The 14,665-nt window shown below is 43.4% G+C and overlaps 1 protein-coding gene across 1 annotated transcript in view; it reads left to right on the top strand.

Annotated features, from left to right (window-relative positions):
• FOXO3 (forkhead box O3) overlaps nt 1-9,558 on the top strand; it is an 88,385-nt gene extending 78,827 nt beyond the window's left edge. Inside the window, exon 3 of the mRNA XM_088161934.1 lies at nt 5,417-9,558. The gene's annotated coding sequence lies outside the window, so the exon portion shown is untranslated. The remainder of the gene's footprint in view (nt 1-5,416) is intronic.
• Nucleotides 9,559-14,665: the final 5,107 nt, after the last annotated feature.

Raw genomic sequence — 14,665 nt, 5'->3', positions numbered from 1 at the left:
TGCACAGGGTGGCAGTTATTGGAGTCTGGCAGAGGGGACATCTGCTGAGCAGGAATGGGACAGGGACACAGCTCAGCTAGCGGAAGCTGCTATGCAGCCACGGCTGTCTGCCATCACTCCACGAAAAAGGCCACTTTTCCCAGATGATGCTGTGGAGAATTGCTTACACTAATCCACTTCTACAGCTGAGCTGAATGTCCTGCCCATTGTTTTTCCCTGGCACTGCCTACATCTCCTGGCTTTTATCTACACACAAATGTAGATAAAATCTGGGTTTGAGGTAGGACCTTTCCTCTCTTGCCTTTTCTGCCACTTGTAAGTTATGATAGAAGATGCCTGTGATAGAAGATGTCTTTTATCAACATAGTATTGGCCTCTCACTTTCAACTTACTGCAAAGTAAAACAAGAAGATTCCATAACAGGTAAGGTATTTTTAAAATAGATTTGGTACCTGACAAAGAAGCTGTCTATGAGCACATTCAGAATAGCATATTTCCATAGCACTTTAGACCCATAATTCAGGATGTCTCTAGCCATGCAGGTACCTTTCACTCTAAAAGGTGACTCTTTTTCTTCAGATTCAAAAATGCAAGCAAAATCCTTCTCTGGTCGTGCACAGGTGCAGTAGTTACACATCATTTTGTGATCCACAATAGACATCTCCTTCCGAGTGCTCTCGAGTGCCTAAATAGGCACAGTTATTCCAGCTGATGGGTTTTACCCCTAAAAAAAGATGTATTTTGTAAGTGTTTTTGCCTTCTTCCTCTAGTCCAGCAGCATCCTGCCTAAAAAGGGCTGTGTTGAACACCCAGGCTAATGTCTCAATCACTGGCAGTGTCACCCATAACTGTCAGGATTTCCATTCCACTCCTTAGACTACTGAACAAGATACAGGAGATAAAATTGACCAAAAGGTTTTCAAGTAAGAAACCTGATGACCTTGTGGAGAGAAATTGTCCTGTATCTAAGCTCTCCTGTGTTGGCCGGGGCAGAGGATTAAATCCAGCCAGATGTGATGGTTCTCAACAGCAATTGTGTATCAACAGTGCTTGTGCTCAGAGTTTGCTTTTCAACTGTAAAATGGGTGGAAGGGACTTTACACATCTTTGTGGGCAAAATGACCTGCTTAGGGGAGCAGTGGGTTCTCCTGTGCTGGAAATACTCCATACATGACAGAATCCTGAATAATCTAACCTAAAGTCTAGCCTTGAATAGAAAGTTGAACCAAGATGATGCTGATCCCTTCCAGCCTGGACTTTTATATGATTCTGCAGACCAGTGGGATATCAGAATAACCTGCTTATAAATAGTTGTAGCAGCCTCCTACAGCTCTGGCCTTCTTTCCCAGGGAGCTGGTATGGGATAAGAGAATGATCTGCTGTCTTAAGTTACATTTACTTCCAAAATACTTGGTTGTCTCCTATGGCTTGCAATGCTCCTTGGAAGAAGAGCAGCAACAGAAGGAGGAGACATTTTCGTGCTTTACGTGTTTGTGTAGCCACAAGCACTGCAACATTTTAGCTCCCATAAGTCCTGGTTATGTGCTGGCATTCTTCCTCTTCCCATCCTTCAACCCTTATTCTCTGTCCCCAGTTCTGAGCTGGGAAAGATCTATTTTTATGAGCTGAATTTAAAGGGAAAAAGCAAAGTTGCAACATGCCTGAAAGTTCAGGAAATAAAGTCACATTAAGTTGCCAACTCTTTTTTTCGTCCTTGAGCTTTGTCCCCAGACCTCAGTGCTGTCCCTCAGCACAGGGCTATCCTAGTGCAGCGTGTGCTAAGCCTGTGGGGTGTCACTGTGGCATTGGGATTTCCAATTTTTGTTGTGTTTGAAATACAAATCCCATGCTGTAATTTTGTCGTTACAGAAAGACTGACCACGGTAGTTATTTTCCTTACTTGTTTTTTAAAGAAATTCTGTGTATTTTTCAGTCTTTAACTGTGAAACCTCAGGCAGAATATTAACTTATAACTACACATAATCAAGTCTTACTTTTTGAGCCTACTCCCACTTTGGAGTAGAAGCTCCGTTGCTAGAGGCGATGACAAATCGAAGGGCAGAGGCACCAGAACAAATGCACATCTGTCACTAAAGGACACAAGTCTCCTTGAAAATGTTTGCATCCCAAGTGTCTAGACAGTAAAAGTAGTTACTGGGATTTCCTGTCCCTAGAGAGTTGTTGCAAAGTGGTACCCAGGGAGAATGCTTGTTTTACAGACCTCTAAAGGGTGATATGTTCCAAGATGAGATCCATTCAACAAGCCTTCCAGCCAAATCAGGAGATCAATGTTAGGCTGCTCATACCATAATTGTGTAAAGGAGCTCACAGCTTTTCTTCCAGCAGAAAACTTTATGTGCTGGTTGCTGTGTTGGCTCACTGGTAAAGCAGGGCACGTTATCTGTGCCCTCCTCTGGGGAGCATCGCCACGTCACCTTTCTGTTCTGAAGAAATTTCCAGTGCTTCATAATTCACACCATTGGGAATCAAGGGGAGAAAGCAATGGGTGGCAAATGATTCTTCAGGGCTGCTCTGGTGGTGCACAAGCTGGCATGGGGCTTGAGAGTCCAGTTAAGTGGTGGAATAATGTGAGACAGAAGTGAAGAAATGTTGTTGCTGGAGGGAAGTCAGAACCAGTGAGCTTGGCCACAGAGTAAAATTAGAATAGCATTTGTAACTGATCAGTAGCAAGATAGGGGAGGAGAGGGAAGAGAATAGGACAGAAGAAAGGGGCATCTCATCTCCTGTATGGCTGTTGGCAAAGCTTTCAGCATGGCCTTTTGCAATAGCACAAGGGTAATGGTTTTAAACCAGAAGAGGGTAGATTTAGATAAAATATAAGGAAAACGGTTTTTTACAATAAAGGTGGTAAAACAACACAACAGGTTGTGGTGCCTGGGCAATGAGGTGGTGGATGACCCATCTCTGAAACTGCTCAAGACCAGGTTGGATGGGGCTCTGAAGAACCTGATCTAGTTGAAGATGTTCTTGCTCACTTCAGGGGGATTGTACTAGACAGTCTTTAAGGTCCCTGCCACCTAAACCGTTCTAGGATTCTGTGATAAATGGAGATGTAACTGGAGCAATTGTTTCCCTATCTTGATACAGTTTTCGTCACTGTGGGGTATCGGGCTGCTAACTCAGGGTGAATAGGCTTTTTGTGGTGGGACAGAAAGCAAGACTGTGTGAGTCTGTTACAGATTTTAACAGGGTAATTTGAAGGCAGGCAGGCTAAGACTTTGATCTAGCTCTTTTCATTTTTAATCCATTTGCAGAATCCATGTAAGCCGAGCTGTGAAAATGGAACATAGTTTGGTTCTGCTTTGTGTTGCACACCTCAACTGTGCATCTGTCTCCAAAATGCTGGCACTGTCTGAAGTGCAGGTCCCACAGGAAAAAATATTTGGAGTGCCACTTCCACAAAAGATGCTCATCTTAACCCATCCTCCAGTTTTTTTCCTCATCACTTGGTTTTGTAGTATATTTCACATAGATTTTTAATTTAAACATTAAGCAATATTCTGGTGCTTTATTGGGAGTTTCTGTACTCTTTTAATCAGTAGCTTTATTCAAAGTCAGCAAGACTTCTCACACGTGCCACAGTTAAGCCTGTGCTCAGCATAACTAGCAGCTGCCTGAGAGGGAGCTGACTTGCTGGACTGTGGCATTTGTGATCTGAGCCTTGCCTTCAGAGGATGCTGTGCTTTGGGAAGTCACTCATTTCCAGCCCAGTCTGGTGCTCAGGCTTTAAGAAGTAGAGAAATGGGCTTGCACTTGTTTGAGCTGATTATGAGCCACTAGCCAGGCTTTACTGGGGGCTACCAGGCCTGTCTGGGTGTCTTCTGTGCTGACCTTGTTAGGGCCATCGGGGCACACCAAATGGAGTCCTTGCCAGGCAGGCACATTAACGAATGGCTAGTCTTAATTTGCCCTTTAAAAATGAAGAAATCAATATGTTGATCCAGTTGGAAATCCCTTTATTCACAAAACAGTCTACCCCAAACCTCTCCACATAATTAAGGCTAAAGCCAAATTTTGTTTGGGTAAAATGCACAATCCGTCTGCTCCCTAAGCTGTGCTGAATGAAGTTCTCCCCTAATGGTGAAGGGAGCAGCTGTCACGCTGTTGCTCTAATAACCATGAGACAAAATGATTAAATTTCCATCAATCATTTAGCATTATCAGAATAGGTCATTCTAATAAATTGTTATCAGAGGATCAGTGCCTGGCACCTTAGACAGGAGATAGTCTTTGAGTGATCCTCCTTGCAGGAGGTGCTCATCCTGGTTAAACCAGCAGTTCCACTAAATTCACCATTTTTCATGAGGGTGCCTGCTAGCAGGCTCTTTTGAAAGTAAAGACGTTCCTGTAATCAACTCAATGGCTTTTTGGTTTCAGCCAGTGTCCCCTTGTTCCCACACTGTATAAAAAAATCATAAATCTTTCACCCTAGGGAAAATCCTCAAAATATAGTAAATGGTGTGAGGGGACTAAATAATTTTTCAGAAGCCATTTTAGAGCCAGAAGCTACATGCTCAGCGACACAGAAGTCTACCAAGTGGACTTACTGAAAATGTGAAAGGATTTCATGGGAATATTTAAATGTACATGCTTTTCAAAACCCCATGTGGGTGCCTGCCTATGTCTTTAAGCCAGAGTACCTTTAAAACTCTGTCCCCTTTGTCCCCTTGGTTGAAATGTTCTCAGTGTTTTACCTACTTACCATGTTTCTTCACAGTCATCTCCATGCTGTATCCAATGTGTCTTCCCCATGCTTCTCTCTGCAGAGGAATTTCTTGGCTACAGAATAAGATAGACCCTAACCCAGTTTTTAAAACCAGCTGGACCCTGTCTGTTGCTGGTATGTTGTGTGAGCAGGAAAATGGAAAACTCCAAAGTCCACACTGAAATTTGTGGCTCCTTACTGTTTGTCTTGAGCATCCTCTTCATCTGTCCTTCAAGGGTGATGGTGGATGTCAAACATTTAGAGAAGATTTATTCAGCTCTTTGGTGATGCTGAGAAAAGGTGATAGTGAAAAATGAAGAAAAGCTGGAAGATGCTTCATTGCTTCTACCTGGAAATATGCTTAACAAATAGACAGTGCACTGGGTTTCTGTAAATCAGACTTGACCATCATTTTTCATCAGAGAGAGGGTTTTTTCTGTCCTGTTTGAGAGCAGCTAAGCCATCAAAGAAACACGTGAACCTTGACAAGGGAAAAGTATTTTCAGGTAGGGTCATCTCATTCCTTGCTATATGTTTGAAGCTCCTGGGTGCAAACACACCTGAATTGCTCTTCAGTGTAAGCTGTTGTTTTGTTTGGAGGTTTGCTTGGTTGCCTTTTTTGTTGTGTTTGCTGGGGTTTTTTTCCTACATGCAGTAATCTCACTGTCTTTTCTTCTTTTTCTTCTCCAGGCCCTCAAACTGACACGAGATGTAGAGAGAGAACCCTTTGCCAAATCTGCTGTCAGCAAGTGGACAGTGATACTGTTTACAGCTTACGACCTTTGTGAACCCTGCATTATTTTCCTAATGAAGCAGACTGTTAATAGGCCCCTTACTGGAGTGAAGAACCTACTTTTTTTTCCCCTCTTTTTCTTTTTTTTTTCTTGTTTTGTTGAAAATTGAACTCATTCTGAAGTATGCAGAATCTTCCTTTCCTGGGATGGCCAAGCACCTGCTGTGGAGACAATGTTCAGCACCATCCTGTTGAGAACACATTGTGTAGCCTTTACACTAGTTACTTGTCAATGAGTATGTGGTGTTTCAATATATTAATGGTTTATGGGATGTTTTAACTTGGCTTTTCTCTTTGGAGGTTTTTCCTATCTTCCCGCCCTCCCCCCTACAGCCACCAGTTTGATTTCAGTAGCTTTTTAATCATTTTTGCTTTCTCTCCCTGGGGAATCTGAGGCACTGTGCACATGCATGGAAGTGACCGTAACCCAGCACTGCTCAGGTGTCAGGGTTTTCTGAAGATACAGCGTTAGTTACTCCTGTCACCCGGCTGGATTCCAGAGAGGGGATGTGTGTGACCTGTTTGTTTGTTGGGTTGGTTGGTTGGTTGATTTCTTTCTTACTCTTTCTTTAAGTTTAATGGTACACCCCTGTTTTCCATAAGGGTCAACCCAGAGCTGGTTGCACACCAAGGGAAGCTGGTGAGTTTGCCTCTTGGCTCATGAGGATGGACTGACAGCAGATGCCATCGCCCTCGCATGCACTGAGGCAGGAGCCCCTTCCTGCCTGCTGGAGCAGGTTCCCCTCCTGCCTTATGTTAGCAAAGCTGCCCTCACTGCCACAATGAGCTGGTGAGGAGCTATAGGCTGAGCTTCCACACAAGGTGGACATAGTCACCTGTAGAGATGTGTTTGAAAACACAGAAATTAAAGGAAATGTAGCGGCTGGGCATCGGCAGGTGACTCGCAGTGACAATGCCAGGAGCTGAGGTACAGATCACTGCAGAGTGTGTTATGGCGTTAGTGATCCTGTTTATTTTTGTTGTTGTTGTTTTGGACATATCCTTGATTATTTTTTCCTTCTCATTATGTATAATCCATTGTGGCAGAAGAAGCAGGAGTGGGAATGGCAAGGTGACAGTATCATACAAATGGCTTTTCATATGAGCATAGATTGTAGCAGGATAAATGACACTGAAAGACAAGGCAGTTTTATATATTTTGCTTCTAAGATTTTCTTTTGTAAAATGAATAATAATTAATAATAATAATGAATAAAATGTATGGTGCTGTATAGATCCTCTCTATAATCTGGAAAGATTGATTACTTTTTATTAGTATCTTGGGGGGGAGGGATACAAAAAAGAGGGGAAAACACCACTGGTACATAGGAACTTGGTATGAAGAGGTTCTGAATGGGACAGTGTATACATAATTCTCCAAAGCGATATATTAAGTTTTTTTTTCCTTTGCATAAAAGCATTATGCATATAAATATATAAATATATTTTATTATGTACAGAAATGGATCATTATGCATGGATGTTAGGAAAACAAAACTAGCATTTTAACCCAAAGTCTCAGTGCATGAGTTCCCACCGACCCGTGTCCCATGCAATGTGGAGTGACTCCCTCTCGCCACTGCCACCGCACATGCACAGTCATGCACCGACACTCTCATGCATTCGTGGGCCCTTCCTCACTCCTTACTTTCCAGGTCCCTGAGGTGATTTTGGTGAAACAACAGCTCCTAGTGTGATGGAAGTTTTGGTTTTGTACCGTAGCCCCCATGCTGTTCTCTCATAAAGATGCACCTCTTGGTTTCTCCCCCCAGTTATGACTGTGTAGGCTCTGTTCAGTTGTGGTTAGCGTAGCCCTGTAACATATCAACTCTTCCAAGCAACCAAGGGTTTATCATTTGCCTTTTAAAAAAACTTCTCTTTTCTTTTTACACTGAGGGGTTTTGTTTGTTAGCCTACAGCCTGGTTTATTGCATTCACTGGAGCTGGCTGGTGCACATTGCCCATGTCTATCAGCAGCTGGCTTCCCAGATGTTTGTGTGGCACAGCTGGGCACTCCGCTTACTCAAACCCAGTTGCAGGCACCTTTTACTGAAATTGGTCAAGAGTTCATCACTGGCCTCCTCTGAGTGTTAGCTCTTAACTTCCTGGTACACCCCAAAATGTGAGTGTATGCTGAAGGACTTCCCTCTGGTGTTTCTTTTGCTGAGGTGTCTCTGCAGCTGCTGCCCTGTGGCTGGACTTGTGCCCCAGCCCCACATTTTGGCTGTCAGCAGAGCTCCCTCAGTGGCTCCCCATGCTGAGGTGCAGCTTTTGATCCCTACACAGATGAGCCTCCAGTGAGACCCGTGGTGCTGCCCAAAGACAGATCACCATCACTGACAGATGAGTAAAGCCTGGCTTGATGGTATGGCCAAAGTGACCAAACCCCATAATTTTTTTTTTTGGTACAGATTCAGTTCTTGTCAAAGGTAAGGAAAGGCCTGTTGAAAGCTTAAATGAAACGACTGCAAATTCTGCTCTGTTCCAGCACTTAGCCTGCTTGGGTTCAGAGGAACTGTTTTCCACTGCAGAAATGAGAGACAAAACCATGGCCTGCTCTGTTCAGAAAATGGAGGAAAAACGCTTGGTTTAGAGACAGCCCATCAATGGCAGAGAAGTTTTTTTAAAAGAAATAATAATAGCATTAGTGGCTGAAAGGCTTAACTTGCCTCTCAGCAATGTCAAGGGGAGCATTTCCATTGGCATGGCTGGGACAGCTTGGGCCCCTGCTTTGGAGAACATCCCAGCACTCACTGAAGAGGGATGGACTTGGCCAGCCTCTTCAGTTTGGTTTGCTTTCTGTTGCTCAGTTTTGGGGCCAAAATTTTCAAGCAGAAGTGCCTGGTGTCAGGCACCAAACCCTGGGGACTCCAGCATGGTTGCAGGGGGCAAGCTGCTCTGCCCTCATGGCTTCTTGAAGGAAGGGGAGGTGACAGGTCCCCCCAGCCCCAGGGGAAGGTCATCTCCTCTACACCTGCTGAGGTGCCCAGCAAAGGCCCTTCACTCCAGAGGTGCTAAATAAATCTCCCTGAATTCAAAGGGCCAGTTATTTAGGTGTCAAAATTAAGCCTTGAGTAGCTAGTTTGGGGAACCTACTTTTTGAAAATTTGGCCTTTGAGTCTTTGAACATGTTTATGCCTAGAAGTTTTCCTTGTGAAATCATGTAAAACAGATGAGGTCACAATTACATGGGTATCTTCTGAACAAAACAAAAGGTCTAAACAAAAGGTCTAAACAAAAGGTGTTACTTATGCAGTTTCTAGTCACATTTTCTAAAAAAAAAAAATCCTCTTAAGAACAATCGGATAGTTAAACGATGCTTACCTCCAGAAATTTTTGTGCCATTGCTTTAAAAAGTTACCTTTTAGGTCATGTATTTCTCCAAAATTATATCATTGCTTGGCAATTGGTGTCCTGTAAGTGTTTCAAGTACACAGTATACCTTTGGAATTGCCAACAGATGCGAAGGGGGACCAGATACATTTCGTAACTATGGGTTGGAAAAAATGGATTGTACATTTGGCTTCACATGTTTAACTTTTTTTTAAAAAAGTTGCATGATTGGAAAAAATATGTATACAGTATCTGTAAAACTGTTTTATCTGTTTCTGTTTCAAGCCATGTAAATTGGAAGAATATTAAATCCACAGCCTTATCGCGCATGGCCGTCTTTACATACCGAAGAGCTGAACAGTTTATACTTTTCATTTGGGCTATCTTGTACTTTCATTTGAAAGCAGACACTCTCACGTTGCAGTCTTACTGAGGATTTTATATTTAAAAAGAAAAGAAAAAAACCACAAAAAAAAAAAGAAAAAAGATGCTGCCCTGGAGGAATATATTACCTTACTACTCAGAGGTTGGAAGGAAGTTTGTTTTGGAGCAAAACCTGCCCCTTTCCAAATGAAGTAGAGACGCAGTGCTTACTCCACTTGGTGTTAGTAGATATTGCCTTGTGTATTCCATTTTAAATTGTAATCTAGTTTGTAAAAGAGATGGTGACGCATGTAAATAAAGCATAATGGATCTCTACATTGCACATTTGCCTTTGCTCTGTTTTATTGTGTCATAGACAGACATGTAAACACAGGACCTGGGGAAGGGGTGACTTTCAAGCAGCAAGTGAAAATGGCCTGGGGGGGGATTGGGGCTGGGGAGGAGTCCCCAGCCTGCATCCACTAATATCTGTCAATGCATATTGACATGGGCCTCGGCCCCTCAACCCTTCAGCCAAGCCAGTGTAGTTTTGGTGGTCAAATAACCCCCAGGGGGATCATTTACTGCTGCTGAAAAATCACAAAGTTCACTTGAATCTGGGGACAGAGAGGGGTTATCCCCAGGGGTGGCAGCTGCACTCTGCAGCTGCAGATCAGCTTGCCTGACCTGGGAGAGAACCAGTCCAGCTGCAGACCTGTTGGGAGAAGGGTTACACCCCTGCCATGGGCTTGGCTGCGTTTCAGACTGTCTTTGAAAAATGCCTGGAGTACTTGAAACCACCCGTTTGGGATTTGGGATAATAAAACCAGCAGCCTGACTAAGCAGAAAGTTATACTGAGGGCTCTGGCTGAGGCACTGGAGAGCGTGCTCAGAAATGAGAGACGTGTCAATAAAAAAACTCTTCTCCCACCCTTATGGGAAGCCAGAGATGTATCTGGTTTTTTTGAGTCTTTTTTTGGGAGGAAATTATATTTTCAAGAAAGAGGAGCCTTTCCTCACAGAAGGGAGGAGATTTTCATAACTCCAGGGGGACAAACCACCATGTGCAGAGCCCAAGGAACACTACACTGAAGTACTGCAGCAATAAAGAGCAGCTCGGGGATATCCCTTGGTAAACATAGCAAGGGCTGTTCGGGTTCTGTTCTTACTAGAGATAGCCTGAAACATGACAAGATCCAGACAGAATAAATAGCCTTTGACCAGGAGAAAGTGTGCATTAAACTTCCCAGAGTGAGAGTGCACTTGTCCTGCAGCAACTACGGCTTCCCCTCACCAACAAAGCTTCTTTTGCTGATTTTTTCAGTAGGCTTCTCCAACAAGGCTCTGCCAGGGAAGGACCTGTGTCCTCTGCCTTGGCATCACTCCACTGATATTTGGGACAAACTATTGTGGTGTTTGGCCCAGTGAGGTGCCATGTCAAAGAGACTCAGCTTTAACCTGAATTTAGGCCAGGGAGGCCGCAGCAATGAAGATGATCTGGTGAGATCCTGATCGAGTCTTGAGTTGAGCCTACTTGGATCTGTTGTGCAATGCCTCAGCTGTGACCTTCAGTTCACCTGGCCTTGGAATAGATCATTCTTATCTTTCACAGTACTTTCAAAATAAGTCCAAACATTTTAAAACTTCTCCAAGTTGTCCCAGAAGGCAAAAAACTTTTCAAGTTGCTGCTGAGGCTGGTGAGGCAACAGAGAGCTATTTTAGGAGCTCCCCACAACATATGCTGAGTTGTGAGTTCAGCCAGACCAAGGAAAACAGTATTTTACAGCTCTTGTTTGGTTACTGCTGCCAAGGAAGTTAGGGGTGCTTTCAAGAAGGCTGAGATAAGTAGATCTGAGAGGCTACCTCTTTTACTGGTTGGAGTCATCATGACTGGAATCTCTCCCTTCAAAAGGAAGTCTTCCTGGATGAAGTGGAGCCCAAGACAGATGGAGTAGATACTGCTCTTGCTGGTACACACGTTCATCCTACTGCCAGCCCTTCTGCACTGTCTCATGGCATCTCTGTTTGCTCAACCCAGCCCACAAAAGCTTTTTTTTCCCACTGGCTCTGCCTGTGGATTTTTTTTAAATGGAAATGTATTTATCACATAAGTACAAAGCACAGAAAATTCCACTTGAGCAACAACAACAAAAAGTAAGGGGTTTTTTTTAACTGATTTAAATCTTTGAGAGAAACTTTGGAATTGTCTGACAAAATTCAGAATCTACAAATTGAAATTTTTATTTTTGCACCTGGATTTTCTTTGCATACACATGACATGAGCAGTTTTGCATATGTCAAAACATTTACTTGCTAGAACAAAGCATCTCCTGCTTTTATTTTTTGATGGTTTGATGATATACCAAGGACCTGATTTTATCTAGAAAATGAGACATAATGTCCCAATTCAGTAGGAACAACTGGCCTAAATGAGGTTAACTGTTGTAACATTCTTTTAATGTTACATTATGCCATACAGGTTTAAAGATGCCTATATTCTATGAGTGACATGGTGAAAGGGGGAAAAACTGTAAAAATACATGACATCTCATAAAAATATTTCCAACTTCCAAGACAAATGCAATGCTGATCAGGAGTCTTTTCCCTCCATTTTCACTCTTTTTGAAGCAATACCTTAAAACCTCGTTTTTGCTGAAATTTAAAGCACACAACAATTCCCACATCTTGCCTTTCCCTGGGGATTAGCCTTCCAACAGTGCTCGCTGCGACGGGCATTGAGGCTGCTGCTGGCAGCTGTGGACTCTGGCACCACAGCAATGTCAGACTTTGGCTCTACATAGGAAGTAGAAGAAGTTTTGTCTCTGAGGGCCACTGTAAACCCTGAAAAATCCCATGGGTGGTGTGGCGAGGTCCAGTGTGGGAGGAAGGGGAGGACATCAGTGGAAGCAAACACAGCAGATGCCAGCACCCTGCTCTGGTGTCTGGTAACCTCTCTGAAGATTCACCTGCTGCATGGACAATGGTTCCTTCTGCTGTTCCTAACCACCTTGGAAAAGGATGGCATTGGTTAGAAAGTGCTAGTTAGGAAATACAGGTGTACTCTACCTCTGACCTCCAAAGCAAAGGATGGAGGAAAATTGTATCAGCAGAGTCACCTCAGAGTTGCTCCCTGGAGAGCAGCAGAAGAAGCTGATCCTGACCCCTTCCCCTACAGGAGGGAGAGGTCCAGCCTTTCCAAGCTCCTGCTGTGAATGACTGGCCTGGTGTTTGTCTGGCATTTGTTGTTTCAGTAGAAAATTTGTATTTCACCGGTGCTTTATCTTAAATCTCTAGTAGGCTCCTCCTACTTAAGGCTAACCAGGCTTGCACACCATTAACTAATTAATGGATGAATGTCCTGGAGAAAAGTCACTGCTTAGCAAGCAATAACGCAATTCATAAAAGACGTACAATTAAAAAAAAAGTAATTTTACTCATTAAATGAAACTCATTGTCATTCACACTTCTCTGGAGAGTAGTATTTGCAATATCAAATTGTGCTATCAACCTCAATGTGCATCTGTTAGTCAAAATTTATGGAGAGGCTGTCTCATTTATACAGAAGTTTTTGCCATGCACTGTCACTCAGCCTAGCAGACTCCCATGGAAAAGCCACAATTCAAGTTAAAATTCTACTCTGCCTGAGCAGTTATGAAATTATAGTGGCTTTCAGATTTGGATCTAAGTCTCTTCCTGGGGACAGCAGCTACCTTTGGGTGTCTTCTCTGGAGCTCCTGCCTCTGGAGAAGGTAGCAGAGGGGACGGCCAGACGTGGGTGTAGAGGGGATGTGCAGTGGAGCTGTGTCTGCTCTGCAGCCTGGGTACGGTGGCTGTCACCAAAGGGTCAGTGCTAACCAAGTGACACAGACAGGAGTGGGCACGTGGGAAGTTTCCCCGGAGTAGCACAGATGCAAAGCCTCTCTTCCCTTCTCCTCACCCATAGCAAGCACTTCAGGGTGAGCCCATTTCACTCGGTTTTTCATCAGAGGACGTCAAGGTGAGAAGTTGCCTGCAGAAAGTTCCCTGAATTGCTGGGTCCTGGGGGACGTGGCTGACACTCTGCAGCTGCATTTCCAGCCTCTTGAATCTCCTACCTGAACATCTTTGCTTTTGCACAATGTCTTCACCTTCCCTTGCCAAAACTTTGTTCCCTTATTAAGAAAGGGCCTCCGGGATGACAACCTGATATTGCTGTTAGCAGGAGACTCTTGAGGTTTGGTTTTCCCACACAAAGGGATGTGTAAGGAGCAGAGGGGTGGCCAGCTCCTGCCTTACAGATCTCATGGACCATACATCCAAGGGGGCTTCTCCTTGTGTGCAGAGAAAGTGTCAAGAGATGTGAGCACACAAGAATGAAAAATGAAGTAACAAGTGGAAATGGTTTCATAAAATGCTATTCTTTAAATAATTCAATGCCATGGGGGCATCTGAACCACTTTTTCATTCCCTTCAGTCATTCTTCAATCCATATCTAAAGTCACCAATGATTTCCATTGCTGTCAGCAATGATCTTCTTATCTTTTAATCCTCATGAATCTTTCTTTGGAAAAAGAATATTTCTTTCTTCCTTTTTTTTTTTCTTTTCTTCATTCTATTACTTTTTTTACTTTTTCTGTTTTTCTAAGGCCAGTTATTAAAACATTTTTGGGGTCAATTATGTAAGTTGTGGACATGGTTATTTTTTATGATGCTTTTATTGAAGCCCAGGTAACACAGTTACTTGGTTAGAAATAATTGCCAGCACAAGTCACACCATTCCAGCTACACTAGGAATAAACACTCCTTGTTTTGCTGCTCCAAGCTACACTTGAGTCTGAAGACACAGTTTGCTGTTCTAGCTGCATCTTTCCTGGCTGAATATGGGCTAAACCCTGAACATTGCTTCACTTGGAATAGTAAGTTTGCACCCAGTGTGGTCTGGTTGCTGAACTCACAGGTCTGCTGAAGTAAGGAGAGGTAGAGCTGAGAGTACAAATGGTCTGTGGACCTCTTAGCAGGTATGGCAGCTCAAAGGGACACGAGCCCACAGCTTCAGAGCAAGCTCCTACAGACAAAAAGCCATGGGAAAGTAATGAATGCCTTGTTCTTTTAGGAAGTATCTCTGTTCATGCTCTTGCAAGTTCTACTGTGAGAAAGTGAAGTAGTTTTGTACAGTTTAAGTGCGGCTCAGAACAACCAGCTACAGAGTTGACTGTGGTGTTTGCTCTCTGGCAGTGCTGGCACATGTGACCTGTGATTCTTCCCCGGGCCGTAATGTGTAAAATAAAATTGAAAAACTTTGATTCTCTCTATTTCAGTGAGTCAAGAATCTGCAAACTTTTCCAACTGAAGGTTACCAGAATTTGAACATTTTATACTGATCACCTCATCCATGAGCTAACAAAAGGCTTATCTGTTTCTTTTCCACTATAACTGACAGTGCACTGTAGGCCCATAATCAGCATTTCAAG

The sequence above is a fragment of the Sturnus vulgaris genome, chromosome 3 (assembly GCF_052056855.1).
Source record: "Sturnus vulgaris isolate bStuVul1 chromosome 3, bStuVul1.hap1, whole genome shotgun sequence".
NCBI lineage: Eukaryota > Metazoa > Chordata > Aves > Passeriformes > Sturnidae > Sturnus > Sturnus vulgaris.
Note: the sequence above shows the minus strand (reverse complement) of the source record. Positions and strands in the feature narration are given on the sequence as shown.